The 18,696-nt window shown below is 41.0% G+C and overlaps 1 pseudogene; it reads right to left on the bottom strand.

Moving 5' to 3' along the window:
- Positions 1–281: 281 nt before the first annotated feature.
- On the bottom strand, positions 282–8,797 carry LOC103710684 (annotated as a pseudogene).
- Positions 8,798–18,696: the final 9,899 nt, after the last annotated feature.

Here is an 18,696-nt window from a genome sequence, read left to right as displayed (position 1 = left end):
TGGCTATGGTAATGAATAGTCAATGTTACATGTTTGGTTTTTTTTATTATTTGTTGGCAAAGTAATAAATTTCAGTATTGATTTCACCTTGGTAAAAGACAAGCTTTTTTAAAATACTTACTAAAAAGTTAATTCTTAAATCCAAATGTTTATGATCTTATTAATGTTTCCAGAACTTCGCTGTAAGTAGAGAAGCAAATTTCAGAAAATTTCAGTGATACTGACCGTCTGATCCTTTCAGCTACAAAATAAGAGGAAAGAGAAGGATGAAGAAATACAGAGACCTAGTTCTGAAGCAATTTTCTAATTGCTTTTATTGATCCAAATGATACAAATAGCAATCTCCATCCATTAACTTCATCTTCCAATGAATCAAACCACCAGTTTGCTTCTACAACTGCTCACAATTTTTTTTAAAAAATATAAAAAACTTTCAGCTCCTTGGCTAAGGCTCCAATCCTGCAGCACTCACTACTAAAGGAGTTCTCACGTAGTGCTTCCCATCAGACCATATTAGCCCTCCAAAAACATAATCCGTAGACGTATGACCTTTCTTAACCTTCAAAGTAACCTCAAACTTTTTCTCTTCCCCTATCTTGTCATATGTTAAGCTTGTTGGATTCACGGACACTGAAATACCTCTTGGTTCTCTGACACGGACGATGTATGTGCCTGGCGATCCGACATTCTTCATTGCGCGGGTCACAGTGATGGATCCAGAGAGATCAGGGATGGTGATTGAAGGGTAGTTCAAAATCTTCAAGCTTTGGGGGTTTAGAGGGGCATGAGAAAGAGTCATTGCTGAATATTGCTATCTGGGTGGAGTTGTAGCCTAGAGCACATAAGAAGTTCAAATAATCATTTGTTGTTAAATCATAGACCAAGCCAGGATCCATGGCACGGTTTGGTCGCACATGACCAGATCCATAGCTAAATGGTGTAGCCTTAACATAGGATGAATTTAACACAGGCTCGTCGATGTTGTCCTGAGTTTTTGCTGCAAATTAATAGAAGGAAAGAGAGAAGAACAGGTAAGAATTATAAGTCATTCCCAGAATATTTTCCAAATCATAAATTGTGTTACCACAAATGAAAGCAAAAAAATATCAAAGTTGTGAACTCTTTTCTGAGTAGGATGAGAGTACGAATGAGGAACAAAAATCATGAAATTTGAAATTATCTGCTCTGGTTAGAACTTTCCAATTTCACAATCATGATCATACATTTCAATCCTAGCACATATTTACGAAAGAAATAAATTCCCTGAAAATAGAAAAAAAAAAAGTTGAATTGATAAAGCTCATGAACCTCATACCAGTGGTCATGAATTGCTGATTTTATCGCTGGAGGACTCCAATCAGGATGGAGACTCTTGAGGAGGCCCACGACACCAGAAATATGAGGACACGACATGGAAGTGCCAGAAACTGAGTTGAAGGCGACGCGTCGTGTATCGAAAGCTAGACCAGTTGGTCCAGCAGCTCCTGTGTAGGCAGCAAGAACACTAATCCCTGGTGCAGTGATATCAGGCTGAAAGGTGCAGTGATATCAGGCAGCAAGCAAAGAAGTTAAATCGGAACATTAGAAGAACTCAGATGAGCTAAAAAAAAGAAATAATAGAATTTTTTGTAGACCTTTAGGATCTCAGCATTGACAGTGTTTGGCCCCTGAGATGAGAAAGCTGCCATGAATGGTGCTGGTTTCGTGTCGAACTGTGTAATTGGGGTTGTAATGTAACCAAGTGGTGACCTGACAGAAAATTGTCATGGTTAGAGAATTATAGTGCGTATTTGTTTGACATTTGAGTGACAATCTGTGAGTGTTTGTAAAGGAAATAATAATATCATATATTTACAGTTTGGTCCAAGTTAATGTGAATGAACGTATGCATGCAATGCGCAAGATGGCCAGCAATATATCCACTTATCAGGGAGACAACAACAACCAAAAACCAAGTTCGTTACTTGATAAACTGCTAGTTTTTCATTTCTCTATAGGTTGATTGGCGAAATATTGAATCATGTGTGAATTCTCAGGGAATGACTTCACCGGTTAGAAAGCTAATTCATTAATGGTCTGTATAATTCTGTGATCTACATCCTTGCACAGCAGAGCACAGAACATTTCTGTGACTATAAGCAGGAAATAAATTGGTGACAGCTTACTTGGCGGACTTGAGGTATGAGAAGAGGGAAAATCCATCATTATAAGAGATATGGGTTGCTGGGAGGACGTGAGCATCGGCGATGATTTCATTTCCGAGGCTCTGATTATTGACGAGGACCATCCCGCTGCCGCCAGCCTGCAGAACGGCTTCACCCTTCTCCACTCTTGCGATAATTCCACGGAGACAGACGACTATCTTCCCTCTAACCTTTTCAGGGTCCAGCGAACCCAGGTAACACAACTCACTGCAGAATTAAAGAGAAAGCAAATTTGTTCTTCTGTTAAAATCATCAAGGTTTATCTGCTGCTTGGTTGACAAGAACTCAATAGTCCTTAACATAACTGCTTCATTTGCCACAACCTGTTCTGGTCTTCATTAAGGATTTCACCTAGTCTTGTAATAAGAGCAGGATCTTTAACACGATGTAATACGATACAGTATGCAGATTATCAAATTGCAGAACTTACATGATAATTAATTATGATTACGATATCTAACAAGTCTTCCCTAATTGGGATTCTTTTATAGCGATGCTTACTTGAGAATAGACTGCTCCAACATACCAGTTGATATTGCACCAGAGATTTTACGAGAAAGTTATTGGTGGGATGGAAATGAGTTGGTTCTTACGCATCATGCGCGGAGGCATTTGAAGCTCTGGTCTTCTTTTGGAGCTTATGTCATTGGATAGAGCTCGTTTCCTGGCAGGCCTTTCGGAGAAAGGCTCTCTCCCTGTAAAGATAAAAGAAGAATTGGTCAGAGAATTATTAGTCGACACGTTTGTAGATCATATAGCGTATCATATTATTTATTAATGAATAAACAGAAATCCTCGTAGTATATAAAAGTAATCTACGAGCATATAACCGAAATAGGTAGAAAAAATACCAAAAGAATTCCGAGAGAATAAGAAATTAATTATAAAATTTTCTTTTGAGAGTAGGGGGAATTAAAACTTTATAAGCGCCGGCCCCGACAACCTTAATGCTTTTGTTGTTGAAGTTGACGTAGGCTGGAAACTCCCTGTCCATGGTGCTTGCCCCTGCTGTAATTATCCATGGTGCGTTGTGTGGTGACGGAACCTGGGCGCGGGGCCGGAGTTGCCGGCCGAGCAGACCCACGGGTGATCCCATTCTTGACGGCATGGGAACGACCCGATCGGCTAGGCCGTCGAGAAAAGTAGTTGGTGGGATCACCGCCGAGGGACACCGAGAGCACGTCCCACCCCGTCGTGTATCGCTGCATCGAAGGCGGCGATGATGTCGGCGTCGAAGCACTCACTCCCATTGATGGGCGGCCAGCAGACCTTGTAGGCCGCGACGCGGGCCGCGGGGAGCCGCCTGTTGGCCGTGCCGTTGCCGTAGCCAAAGATGTTGGCGCCGGGCACGAACCACCGCCGGCGGTCGAGAGGTGTGGGTCCCATGACCGTCTGTGTCGCGCGGCGCGTCGAAGGTGGCGTGAGCGGGCCGGCCGCGGATGCGTAGCCCTTGCTGTAGTACCGTGAACCGATCAGCTTTCTGCGTGCCACAAAATAAGATCCATCATCAAATCAGAGGATTGATATATTAATAAGAGCTTAATCACTTCCCACAGGTAAAGATAAGAATGCAAGCTTAACTTATAATCCGTTTAACTTGTTTCGATCCGTCGTAAATTAAGCTAAATATCGACTTAATAATAGAGTCAAGTCTGAATTTAGATTTTTGATCCGTTTAATAACGATTGACAATATTTAGTCCATCGTATATTCGATCCGGCTCTTATCTTATCCGATCTGATTGCCATCTTTTCGAGTAAAAGTTGGTGGTGCACTGTCGAAGAGAAGGGTAAGCATTGGAGCGGGATGAGAAGAACCGCTGGGAAACCATATAATAATACCACTAGAAGGTGGCATTTCTGAAGCAGGTTTTCTTTTTCCAAAATATGGGAAACCAAGCCAAAACAATTTCTCACAGAGCCGACCATGAAGAGTTTTTTTTTAGTGGTTCCCCTGATACACCAACGATGTGATCAGAACCTGCCATGGAAGTAGAGTATAGTGAGCATCTATAAATCCTGGGGAAACAAAAAATAAGATGGGCCTTCCGGAACCTAAATAGCGTATCTGCGAACTCCAAGAGTCCAAAACGTGTCGCGGATTGCTTCCTTTTCCAAAAAAGGGAGTGCATCTACAAGTTTTAGTCATCGGTGGAATGCAAGGATTTAATGAAGGCTTCGTACTGGATGGATGGATAACTAGAAACACAAGTGCGAGTGCATCTATCATAAAAAAGGGAGTGCCTTGAAAATAGTTTTCAAAAGATGCGAGGGGGCATGGAATGGACCTGTTGCATGAAAAGCTCTTATCTTCTCCAATCTGGCAGATTCCCTTCCACTTGGATGGAACTGGCCCCATGCCATCATCCTTAAAGCTCTCGGACTCTGGCCACACACCTACACATCCACAGTGCACAAAAGAAAAGGGTTCAGATAATTTAACTTGAGGATGAAAAGAAGGAACCCAAGTGAAGAAAATATAGAACATGTAGTCTTGGTCAATGGTCCCTGTCCACCATGAACATTTAGTCAGGTAGATCCTCCTGAGGAAGGCACATATATTGTGAGAGCCCATATATATTTTCCATTGGGCCGGGCCAGCCTCTGGGCCACGGCACCAGCTCGGCCCATGTGGCAGGGAGGAAGACTCCAAGGCAGGGGAGAAGACTCCAATCGGGAGTCTTCCTCTTCCCTTGCTCCGTTCTCCCTCCGATCCCACCGGAAGAGGGCAATTAAAGCTTACCAAATTTGAGCCGATTTCACCTATAAAAGGCACTCTTCTCCCTCTTCCTTGGCATCAACCTGGGAGCTCTTCCATTAAAGATTTAGGCCCTGTTTGGGGGAGTTTTTGGAGGGCCAAAAAGCACTTTCTGGCTTTCCAAAAGTACTTTTAGATGAAATATGAATGTTTGGTAAAAATTTCGGGAAGCTGTTTTACTTTTTCATAAAGCTAAAAACAGCTTTTGGAAGAAACTCCATTTTGGAGCTTTCCGGAAAAACACTTTTAGGCCAGGTCGGAAAGCTGTTTTTTTGACTAAAATACTCATGATAAAATATAACAATTACACAAAATGTCACTTTAATAATTGTTTAACCAATTTTATCACCTAGCTAGAAAATTTGTTATATTAAGAAAAATTAATTTACGCTAATAATTATTATATTTTATACATTTATTATTGTATTATACTATAAATATTATTAAATAATTATATATATATTAAATTATTAATATATATTAATAATTATATATACATATATATAATATTATGTATTAAATATATTAATTATATTATATATTTACTATAAATTTATTATATTATAATTATATTAATTATATTAATAATAATTATTATTATTATTAATTTTATACTATATTATATATTTATGTATGATACATATTATATATTTATTATGCTATGTTGTATAATACTATGCAATATCCTTTATGGTCATTTTGTCATCCCAAAAGTACTTTTTCAGTTTGTTTGCCAAACACATATTAAAGTGGCACAACACTTTAGAAATATAGTTACAAAACAACAAGCAGTTTTTTATGAAAACTCAACTTCAAAAAGTTCTACTTTCAAAAGCTCTACTACCAGTAACTCTCCCAAATGAGGCCTTAGATGGATAGGTGTTTCGTGGGAGGAACTCGGAGCTTTCACCATTGAGCTAGCTTTAGAGTAATAACCTATGCTTCCAGATAAATAAAAACATATGAGCAGAACTACCCTATTCATGCTTTAGAGTTAGCGACTGTGATCTTTGCTTTAAAAATATGGAGGCACTATTTATATGGTGAACATTGCAAAATTTTTACGGATCATAAAAGTCTAAAGCATATTTATACACAAAAGATGTTGAATTTGAGGCAAAAAAGATTGGTGTGGGCAGGTGATTAGTTTGTCTGGTTGTCAGCTAAGAGGTAAGAATTCTTGTACATCGACCTGTATGATATAGATATTTTTGTACCTATATGTATGATATGCTAATGATCCAGAAAAGTAAGAAGCAATAATGGTTTTATGATGGTTTTGGTATTAAATTGTATTTTGATCATGTTTGCTTATGATTGATAGTATGATGGGTGCATATATGAGCATAATTTATACTTGCATGATCGGACTAATGGATGTGATGCTCTGGACTAATCATGTTATATTGATTGCCTCATCATGGGCGAAGAAACGTGACTGTGGTTAGTCTAAAGCCGGAAAGAAAAAGGAATTGATGTATAGATGTGAACTTCAGTGAATGAATAAGAACTTTTGGCTTATTTCGTTATCATTGGTTGCCCCATTACATGCTGGAAATGTGAAAATGTGATACTATTAATTACCCCGTCACAGGTCGAAAATGTAAAAATATCAGTTGCCTCGTCACAGGACAGAAATGTGATACTATTAATTGCCCTGTCACAGGTCAAAAATGTGAAACTACTGGTTGCCCCATCACAGGCTAGAAATGTGATACTATTGATTGCCTCGTCACAAGATGGAAATGTGAAACTACTGGTTGCCCTGTCACAGGCCGAAAATGTGAAACTATTGGTTGCCCCATCATAGGCTGAAAATGTGAAACTATTGGTTGCCCCATCATAGGCTGAAAATGTGATACAATTGGTTGCTCGATCACAGGCTGAAAACATGATCGAGATTTCATCCAAAATCAAAAAGGTAATTGATCCAGATCAAGTTAAAAGGAATGAAATAAAAAATATTGAAAACACTAATAAAGATTTATGAGATATTGTATGATATATCAATCTTGAGTGGCTGAATTTTTATTGATATTTGATGTACATATTTATATTGATTATTCGAACAATATTGATAGTCGGTTTGTGGTTTCATGATGTGCGTGACGTTTTCTTGCTATTTTCAAACCTATATCATTATATTGGTATGGATGTGTGGAGATTTTTACTAAGATGTAAAGCTCACATCACCTCTTTTTTTCAAAGTCAGAGGATGTATAATTTTGGATGGGTTGGGCATGGAGTTCGAGTATTGGAGTTATCGGCTAGTTAGTTTTTCTTTCTTTGATACCAATGAACATCTAAAAATCTTGTAACTGAACCAGTTTGATTATTTGAATATGATGGATTTATTATTTGAACTAATTGATTATTTGTGGAGTTATTAGATTTTTGTTCATAATAGGCCTTGCATGAACTTTAGGGCGTTGTTCATAATAGGCCTTGCATACGGCCGTGTCACGTGGTCGACCCAGATGATAGGTTTGGGGCGTGACATATGATTAAGTCACACAAACAAACAAAATATGTAGAATTTCCTGAGCTTCTAAAAAGTGACATAGAAGAAGATTCGATCAGGAAAACCAAACATTCAGTTGGAAAAAACGAAGGGACAAATACTTGTGGAAACTTTGTGAGAGGTAAAAGATCTCATGAGGTTGTTATTTAGTCAAAGGAACGTGGGGTTGCAATCAGTTTGTCTTTGTAAGTTTTACTAAAGGTATGAATCTGAAATAAGAGCAGAAGGGAGTACCGGTATCGAGGTTCCCAATGATGATGTCCTCGCCGAATCTTGCCTTCGTCCATAACGATTCCTTTGGAACTCTGCCATCCCTCTCGAGGCGAAGAAAATCCCATGACCGAGTTGTGTGAAGTTTGTATCCTCTGTTTGGAAACACAGAGAGGACTCCAGGATACTCTGCAAGAAGAGAACGCAATCAGAACAGAAGAAAGAAGGAAACAGAGGAGAACAGGGGAAGCTCAAATTATATAAAAGAAGAGGAGTCTCACTTGAGATCTCCATTGCCTCTTCTTCTTCAAGATTCGCTGCGAAGCCATTGATATACCGCGTGTAGGAGTAAAACAAAGCATCTTGGGCCTTCTTACTATGTTCGATTTAAAAACAATCAAGTAATTAGGGAGTTTATATACAATTTAAAAAAGGTGGACAAATTGAAGGAAACTTTGGAGAAGCGCTTACTTCCCCAAGACTGATGCCAAGAGCTCATAGTGAGAGTCTCTCACTCGCTTGGAGACATGCAAAGAAACCTCTTCGCCGTTGTGTGAATGGCCGCCAAGGTACACAACATAAGACTGCACCAAAAAAGGTGGGGAAACAAAAAAAAAAGAAGCAGCCCAGATATAAGAAAACCAGATCGGATTTGGAATCGAAATACAGAGCAACGCATTAAGAGGCCAAATTCACAGAATAAATACAAAGGAAACTAATCGAACATTCAAAAGCCTTGCCTTTTTGGCAGCAAAGGTTGGTCTTTGGAGAAGAAGAGAGAAGAGGAAGGCCAAAAGAAGAGAAGCAGAACTCCTCGCGATCCCCATCTCTCCTCTTGCGACCTCCGGGGAGAAGCCTAACAGTGTGATCTGGTTACACCAGCCGGCTCAAAGCTCGAAGGTGACTTCTATTCTGACTCCTTTTGTGGATAAGTCTATCCGATCCAAGCAGTTACAAACCACAAAGCATCCATGGACTCTTGGATTTGCCAGTTACTAACACTGTTATTTTATTTTTAGTAATTAATTTTGTTCGAAGGATGTCAAGGGGTGCCATGGAATGGGTCATCCAGCCCGAGCAGCCATGGTTGAAACTAAAAGATTATGTTGGGTCATCAAAGACCCTGATGATTTATCCAAAAAAGATGAAGGTGAAAAAAAAAACCACATCGCCTTCTAGAATGGGACTTGGCACCAAAATCCATCTCGTTGACGTTGCAAGTTAGGGCTGATTTTTTTTTTTGATGATAAAGGGAGGCATAGGCCACCCAAAATTTTGTTGCAAGATAAAGGAGTGGATTTATAGTGTTTGTGTTGTGGGTCACTTGAGGATGTGGTCCCAACTACGTATAGAGCTTGAGCCAGAAAATTTGACCGAGTTACAGTTTAACCTAACCACTAGAAGAAGTGTCTACGAGCTAACATGAGCTTGAGCCAGGCCGTTTAATTTCAACTCGACAAGGACAGCTCGTCTAAAAATCTAGTAAGAAGTAAAGATTTCTTCAGTATTTGATATTTGTACTTTGAACTATTCATGAATAGCTTGATTGTTTGACGATATAATCAGCTACAAGTGACATATTGGGATTTTGTGATTGCGCAAACCAAGATTTTCCGAGTGCAAATTTGACCTGGCTTATTTTTAAAGTTTTTAAGTGATGGAATTTGATCCAAGTCAAGTTGGTTATATTCAGTTTGGTTGGAGGCTCTAGTGTGGATGAAACTGTACAGTAAGGTTGCCAAAAGCTAGGTAGCAATGAAGAAATTGGAATTGGACCACTGAGATTATTAAAGCTTAGATCTCTACTAGATGTTCCTTCTATGTCTCTGCAAGCCAAATAATAGGTTTAAGAATGGGATTTGGATCTTTCTTCTGGATCTGTAGTGTCGCGCCGATCGCTACCACCGGTTGCCGATTTGCTCGCTCGTCCGGGCAGAAGACAGCAAATCTACTCCTGCAACATCCGTTCCTTCCACCGGACCTTGCAATTTGATCGTCTCCCTCATCCTTTCTCCGGAAACCATGATATCCTCCAGCAAGCTCAAATCTGTCGATTTCTACAAGTCAGATCTTCGATCCCTCTCTGAATCTCAGTCAAGATTCCCTGCCTCCTCCCTCTTCAACTCCAAACCCTCCTCCCTTCCTCCACTCTTCGCAATGCTTCCCTTAAATCCCTAAATTCCCTCGCTCTCCTCCCATCGAAGGGTACATAGGCTTGAGAGAACCTAGATCTGGAGCGCCCGCCTCTCCCCTCTCCGACTCCAAACCCTCCTCCCTTCCTCCTCTCTTCGCAATGCTTTCCTTAAATCCCTAATTTCTTGCTGGTGATTTGGGGGTTTTGGATCTAGGGTTAGGGTTTCTTTGGTTGGATGGCGATGATGATAGTGATATAATGATTTAAAAAATTTCTGTTGGGGGATCCAATCACAAATTCAAGCTCAGAGTGATCACATTGGAGAAGGTGCAGTTGTGAGCAGTGACCCAAGTAGAAATAGGGGAGACAGGAGGGAAGAAGGTGCGGCTAGGGTTTTCTTCGACAGATCCACACCCTCAAGGGTGGGAGAAGACGTTCTCAAGGGGAGAGAGAAAAGAGAAGTTGAATGGCTGGATGTTGGTATCGTTCAAGTCGATGAAACTGGAAATGAGATGGGTGGATTAGATTGACAAGAGATAGATGGCAAAGGAGGGAACTAGATGGATGGTTGAAGAAGGAAAAAGAATCAGCATCTCAGTAGAAGGTTTGGAGGATATCCATCAAAAGGATAGAGAGGAGGAGCCGGAAAAGCCTCGAAGACCCTATTGCTTACCGGTGCCAATGCAATCCCACTAAGTGAAAGGCGATGCGCTGCATTGGGAGGGATCAAAGGGCCTTCTTTTGAGGTAAACAATGACTTGAAGGGTAAACAACCTCTCTCTTATGACTCTAATTTTCTAAACCCTCCTCCTACCTTTAGGCATTGGGTGGACCTCTTTAGTTTGGAGCCTGCCCCCAGTCACCAAATCTATCGCCTTAACTCCTCCATTACTACCCATCCTCCCACCTTTGGCTTTAAGGGACTAACCCATGCTTTTGAAAAGGGAGCAACACCTCTAGCGAATCCCCGGGAGAATAGAGGTCGGTTGTTTAGGAGAGGAGCGTGCTTTAGATGTGTGACCATGGCCACTACAAGAGTCAATGTAGGAATGGTCTTATGTGCTTCATCTGCCAAAAAGTGGGACACTCCTCACACACCTGTCGATTGGGAAGAAATGCGTCAAATATAGGAGAAGTTGGTGATCTCTAAGGACATCTTGAAACTTCCAATAGAGGATCGTCATGTGCAGAGATACCAAGAACTGGCAAGAGCTAGTATTATCCAAGTTTTTCCATTGGGAGAGGGCATTTGGCCTCTGGGCCCTCTAAGAGTTGCTAAAGCCCTAAGAAGATTCAGCCTAACTTTGGTTATAATAGGCACTTGGCTTTCTTCCCCTCTGGTTTGGCTCTTCTCTGTGCTCTTCGCTGAGGATTCTTGAGGGACTGACACTTTGGAGTCACTGTCAAGCCATGGTCGTATAGGAGACAAAGTTGTACCTCACTCCTTACAAAACAAAGTTTTCCTTGAACTTTTTGGTGTTCCTTTGCATGCTTAGGATGTGAAGTCGGTGAGAAGAATGATTGATGGCTTCGCCTCTTAGAGAGGGTCACACCAAAAGACGCTTATTAGTAAGGACCTTTCAATCCTCGGAGTGCTTGCCTATTGCAACAAGCTAGAAGATATTCCGTAGATCATACGAGTGACTCTAGGCGAAGCTACTTACAAGGTCCGGGTAGTAATCAAGCATGCCACGGCTGGGAGTCCACTATCCTCCGACATATGTTTAAGAATGGATTGGGAGAAAAACTGGATGCCCCTTCTTTCAAAATCAAGATGATGCTCCTCATCAGTGTAAGGAGGATGCTCATGAAGGACCCTCCTCGCATGGTGGGGAATGGAGGGGAGGGAGCTACACCTGTGGAAGGGGAATGATACATTCCATAAAGAAAACTAATAATAATGACTCTAGTCCTGAGAACCCTCGTTCAAAAGAAGATGGTTGACCTTGTCTCTGATACCCAATGCCCTATGTTGTTGTCTCCGCCGACCCGCATGCCACCAACTCAAAAACTACTTGCCGGACTGCCGAGTTCCGCCTCCTATCGACAGCTAGGACCAGTCCACTTCTGAATCCGGTTGCATAGTGAACCGAGCCTTACTATGCGATCTGGGTTGGAACAAATTTCAAATTGCCCTCTTGCTGATGAGGGGCTTGAGAAGCAACTATTGATGGCCGATTTAATTTGGCTAGACAACCTTGCCAAACCTAAGAGTACTAAGCTTCTTGCCTTCTTCCATTTCTTGTAGTTACTCAAGCCATCTTTTCTTAGATATTGTACCTTTGCTAATGTTATCCCCGCTAATTGCTATCCTTATCTTTGGGAGCTTCTTGAATCTATTGACCCGCTCGAATGACTGCGATTGTCTTTTGCTTTTGATGATCACCCTTGGTTGTTGCCTTCGAGTGGACTGCTTTTTATTTGTTGGTAGAATCAGCGGTTTCTATTTCGTCTCTCTATATTTGTTTGTAAATTATGTTGGGGGTAGGAACTTTCACTTCCTTAGTGAGTTGAGGATTGCTTAATCTCAATGATTGTCGTATCTTGGAATATGAGAGGAGCTGGGGTTGCCGGCAAACGTAGTGCGATTAGGGACCTCATTCTGTCCTCAATTGTGAATAAATTATGCTTCAGGAGACGAAAAATTTTTTCGTCGTCACAAGCATTACCTCAGAGCATTGGGTGGCAAACAAGATTGATGAGTGGGCCCATCTTGTTTTTGTTGGTTCTTCAGGTGGCATCTTGATAGGATGAAATTCTGATTTTTCTCCCTCACAACCTCCTTTCAAAATTGTTTTCTCTTAACTGTGACCTTATTTGCTCCATGCCGTGAAACAACGACCTGCTTATCACTGCTTCAGGGACCAAGTTTTTCAAAGTCTCATTGATATCAGAAGCATGCACTCAGGACCTTGGCTAATTGGTAGAGAGTTTGATGTGACTAAGTCACTGGAAGATAGGAAAGAAAAAGTTGCAGTGTCTCAAAGACAATCTTGCCTTTATGGATTTCATTTCTTCCCTTATCCTTATGGACTTGGAACTAAAGGGCCATGATTTTACTTGGAGCAATGGATGGGAACATTCTTCTCTAGCAAGATTGATAAATTCCTTCTCTCCACTGAATGGGAGGATTTGTTCCCAGCATCTTCCCAAAAAGCTCTATTAAGCTCTTTCCTCCGAACATGTACTAATTGTGCTAGACTACCCCGGTCAGATTTCAAAGGCCCAAAATTCTAGATTTAAAGCTTGGTGGAACAATGAGCCAGATCTTCATGATATTGTAGTCAATAATTGGAGAAAGATTAGAGGTTCTTTTAACACGATAGGCTCAGTGGGTTCAAAACCTAAACAAGTTCGAAATGCTCGCAAGAAATGGGCGTCAAGTAAAAGAAATTTTAATAGAGAACTGAAAGAAACCTTACTTCATGAGGTGAATCTCCTTGATAAGAAGGAAGAAGGTGTGGATCTCTCATTGGAGGAGTTTAATAAAAGAAGATTTTTAAAACAATCATTAGACAAGATCTACCAAAAAAAAGAAGTATATTAGACACAAAGGGCCAAGATAACATGGCTCAAAGAAGGTTGCTTTAAGGAGAAAGAGGAGGAATATTATTGCTTCGATCACTGAGGATGGCATTGAATACCAAACTCCAATGGCATTTATAGTAAACTTTATGATTTCTTTAAGAGTATGTTTGTTGTACACTCTTTGCCCAAAATTAAAATTAATTGGCCCTGTTTATATAGAGAATCCATGGTTGATCTGAGCAATTTGATGAAGGTCTTTACCATTGATGAAGTTAAGAAAGCCATCTTCTCATTTGGAAGCTTAAAAACCCTGGACCCTGATGGATTTTCTTTTGCATTTTTCAAGAAATTTTGGGATGTCATTAGGGATGATATTATGGCTCTCATGGAGGACTTCAACAAAGGTGCGCTCGACTTCTCTTGGTCAAATTTTCCTTACACATCCCTTATTCCTAAAAAAGAGGGTGCTCTCTCACTGTGAGATTTGAGACCTATCAGCTTTCTCAATAGCCTATACAAAATCATCTCCAAAGTGCTCTCTATGCAGCTTGCAAAGTATCTTCCTTTACTAATTGATGATTCTCAATATGCTTTCATCAAAGGGGGGTCTATTATCGAAAGCTTTCTTAGTGCACATGAAATGATTGCATATTGCAAAAGATCGAGCCTTAAAGGAATTCTTTGCAAGCTCGATTTTGAAAAGGCGTTTGATAGTTTATACAGGGATTTTTTGGTAGAAGCTCTTCAAGCAAGAGGTTTTCCGAAGACCTTCACCCATTGAATTCATTGCTTACTATCTTCAGCTGGAGTGGCTCTCCTTGTGAACGGTAAACCAGGAAATTGTATCAAATGTCGCAAAGGTCTTTGACAAGATGACCCCTTATCTCCTTCCTTGTGTATCTTGGCTACTGATGTTTTGGCGAGGCTTCTTAACAAGGAGGATCTATAGGGTTAGTTGAAGAAATTAAAAAAATTGATGTATTTTACAATATTAAAAGCCTTCAATTTACTGACGATACTCTGCTCTTCTGTGCCACAAAAAAGGAAAGTATTGTTGCAGTGAAAGCCATTCTCCTGGCCTGTGAAGAGGCTTCAGGGTTGAGAATAAAATTCCATAAAAGCTCTATTATTGGCCTTAATATGCATAAAGAGGAATCCAATGTGATGGCTGCTTTGATGAATTGCAAGAAAGATACCCTATCATTTACTTACTTGGGTCTGCCACTATTTGACAAGAGACTTACAAGGCAATGTTGGCTTCCATTGTTAGAGAAGATCAATAGGAGATTGGCTACTTGGAAAGAGAGATTCTCTCATTTGGGGGTAGGCTAATTATGCTTATTAATGGTGTTATGTCAACTCTCTCTTCTTACTATATGTCAGTGTTTAGATTACCAAAATGGGTCGTTAATAAGATTGATCAGATGCATCGTGCATTCCTTTGGAAAGGAGTGGACAAAGTTAGTGGCTTCCATTGCTTGGTGAATTGGAATTTGGTGTATAGATCCAAGGAACAAGGAGGGATGGAGATAAAAAATATTGAGCAAATGAACCTAGTATTTCTTGTAAAATAGGCTTGAAAGTTCTTACAAGGCAGTGACTCCCTTTGGTGGAAGCTTATTCAAAGAGCTTACTATCAGAGAAAAAAATGTAGGATGAGAATTAGAAAAAGCCTTAGAAGTCTATCCCCTATTTGGAAAGACATCAGCAAACAACTTGAAGTTTTTTGGAACTGTCTGTCATTTAAATTAGAAAATGGCAAGAACATCCGCTTTTAGGAGGATAGCTGGCTAGGCCTTGAAGCTCTCCTCTTTGTTTACTGAGCTCTATGCTAATGAAGTGGCACGGTTGCCTCACAGTGGTTATGGAGAATACTCTCTTAGAAAGTTAAAGTAAGAGGACCCTTAAAAGACAACATATGGATCAACTATATACCATCAAAGAAACTCTCTCTCATGTAAGACCGTCTCGAATTGGCAATGTCCTCCTGTGTAAACTCCTCACAAAGAGGTTGTTTATAGTGAACTCTTTCTATAAATTTCATATAATGGTGGCCTTCGCTGTCCTTTTTATAAGAGCCTATGGAAGGCGGCTTTACTAGAAAGAGTGAGAATGTTTATATAGCTTGCGCTCATAAATCGACTGCATACATGAGAGATTCTTACTAAAAAAGGATGGCATGTTAATGATGGATGTGTGTTGTGTGGAAGATGCTTATTGTAAGGACCTCTCATTCTTCAAAGTGCTTGCCTATTGCAACAAGCTAGAAGCTATCTCGTAGATCATATGGGTGACTCTAGGCGAAGCTATGTACAAGGTTCGGGGTAGTAATCAAAGATTCCATAGTCGGGAGTCCACTATTCTCCGACATATGTCCAAGAATGGATTGGGAGAAAAACTGGATACAAAGAAACCCCTTCTTCCAAAATCAAGATGATGCTCCCTCGTCGCTGTAATGAGGATGCTTCGTTAAGGACCCTCCTCGCATGGTGGGAATGGAGGGGAGGAAGCTACACCTGTGGAAGGGGATGATACAGCCATAGAGATAACTAATCAGGATGACTCTAGTCCTGAGAACCCTCATCAAAAAAAAGGCGGCTGGCCTTGTCTCTGTCACCCATTGCCCCTGTATTGCTGTCTTCGCCGCCCCGCACGCTACTAACTCAGAAGCTACTTGCCAGACTGTCAAGTTCCACCCCCCTTGTTGGCAACTAGGAGCGGTCCACTTCTGAACCAGTTGCATAGTGAATTGGGCCTTACTATGCGATCCGGGTTGGAACAAATTTCAAATTACCTTCCTGCTGATGAGAGGCTCGAGAAGCAACCATTGATGGCCGTTGATGGCCGATTTAGTTTTATTGGACAGCCCTACCATACCTAAGAGTACTAAAGCTTCTTGCCCTCTTTCTTTTCTTGGCAATATGAAGGCTGCCCAAACATTGGCTCCTTTCTGCAAACGGATATGGATGGCTCCCCCTATATAGGACATGGTAACGGTGACGTGGAGACCTACAAAATCTCCATGATTCTCCGTGTCAAGATAACTCAATAGACATTTTGGAAGGTTCCATAGGATCCCACCAAGAGTTACATGATTCTGAAGGGGATGAAACCCAAGCATGTAGAGTTGACTGTTGGAAACCCGCCTATGCCGCAGAAATTTCAAAAAAAAATTCAGATGGCAGCGGAAGTGGCATGCGCGGGATCGACGTTCATCTCACGAACGTATTTCAAAAACCGTTCGTAGATAGATTAGGATTAAAAACTTTAAAAACATTAAGAAGATCAGATCTTTACCTTGTGTGGGTAGATGGTCACCACAAACTGAAGTTCGTGGTTTAGGAAGAAGGCTCGCTTGAAGCCACACACGCATCCGGCCTCTACGGGTATCCACACGAAGCAGAGAACCGATCCAAACGCTTGAATCTCCCCGGGGTGCTAGCTCCCTTGCAGAGATTTGTTTTGATGGCTGATCACCTCCCTTTCAATCAACTCTTGAATGCCAAAGGGAGGAGGAAGAGGAAGAAGGGATCAAGGGAGAAGATCCAAAGGCTAGATGCAGCCTTTTTCTTTCCCTTGCGTTGGAAGAAGGAAGGGAGGAGGAGGAGGCCCGCCAACACCACTTCTTTTCTTCTCCTTGCTTGCGGCTGAACCAAGGAAGGGGAGAGGGAGGCATATGGCTGAAAGGAGGAGGGCTTGAACGCCCTAGGTGCTGCCCCATGTTTCCCTTAAAAAGGATGTGGAGCTCCTAACTTTTAGGAGCTCCTTGATTTTATTCCAAGAGGGGCGCCGGCCCCTCTTGTCTTGCCGCACCAAGGAAGAAAAGGAGGAGGAGGCGAACGCCCCTCCTCTTGGTTAGCCCTAGTCCTCCTCTAAGGAGGATTAGGGGGCCTCCTTGTGGCTAAGTCCTAATCTAATTAGGCTTAGTCTAAGGATGAGCCAATTTTGGGTTTAATCCATGTAAGTCCTAATCCAATTAGAACTCAAATGAATTATGACTCAATTGAACTCTTCAATCCTAATCCAATTGAGAGTCATCTTAATTCATTAGATTAATAATTAATTAGGACTTAAGAAATTCTAATCCAATTAGGACTTATTTAATTTTAGTCCTAATCCAATTGGGACTTTAGAAATCCTACTCCAAGTAGGACTCGAAGTCCTAATCTAATTAGGACTTCTAGGAATCCTAATCCAAGTAGGACTCCAAGTTGAATTCATAATCCTAATACAATTAGGATTCTAGGAATCCTACTCTAAGTAGGACTCCCAGTCCTAATCCAATTAGGACTCTAGGAATCCTACTCTAAGTAGGATTCGTGTTTAAGTCCAATTAATTAAATCTCATTGTTCCTTCTTCAACTGATTATCAATCTAATTGATATTCGTGATTCATAATCACAATTCAACCATCGGATCGGTCAATACTTCTAATGTGTGTGACCCCATAGGTTTTATTCTGTCTGGTAGTGAGATATATTGCGATCTCTATCACAATATCATTAAAAACTCCTTTCAACGGGTTGGAAACAATTCCAACTCAACTCATTAGGATTTATCGACCATCGAGATATTTTCTGTGAGTCTCACCATCCACCAGTGACACCTAGTAGCATGTAGTGGCTACACAGCAGAATGAAATGATGAACTTCTAGGTGCAGTTATCGTGTGACACAATCCTTCTATCGTGGATCCCTACAGGATGGAGGTCATGGAATCAAACCCCATCGTCTGTCATATGTCAAGATTTATTCGACTTAAGTTCGAGAGTGGAAAACTCTTTCTCCACTGTACGTACTGCCCCGGCCGAGGTCTTACGAACTCAGTCTTATAAATCCATAGGATCTCTCCTTATCTACCAAGGTCGATAGATTCCTTATAGGTGCATACCCTACTCCTACAGTGAACCTACTGCAGCCAATCTACACTACAAGGATTCGTATGTCTAGAGACTATGTATACGTGCAGTCAAACTACAATAACCTCACTGTGAATAGCCGAAGCACCGCAGGTCATAGGACCAGTCACACTACTGCAACATCAAGCAAGTCACTGACGAGTGGATAGACATCCAAGTGACTTCTTGTCTTGGTCACGCTCAGTACCCTTGTTCTCTAACAAGCACCTGTACTATCACTCATGTGTCCCTATACTGTGGACTCGAGACTCGTCCATCCATAAGGAAAGCGATCTGTGCACTGATCTCATCGGATTGATCACCGTCCTCGTGATGATCCATCGATCAGGAGCATTTAAGAATTAATCACTAATGACACATGGCTCAAATTCTCAACTCTTAAGAATATGCATCATCATCATATTAATTCTTTGGACGATTCATA

This window comes from Phoenix dactylifera, chromosome 1 (assembly GCF_009389715.1).
Source record: "Phoenix dactylifera cultivar Barhee BC4 chromosome 1, palm_55x_up_171113_PBpolish2nd_filt_p, whole genome shotgun sequence".
Taxonomy (NCBI): domain Eukaryota; kingdom Viridiplantae; phylum Streptophyta; class Magnoliopsida; order Arecales; family Arecaceae; genus Phoenix; species Phoenix dactylifera.
Note: the sequence above shows the minus strand (reverse complement) of the source record. Positions and strands in the feature narration are given on the sequence as shown.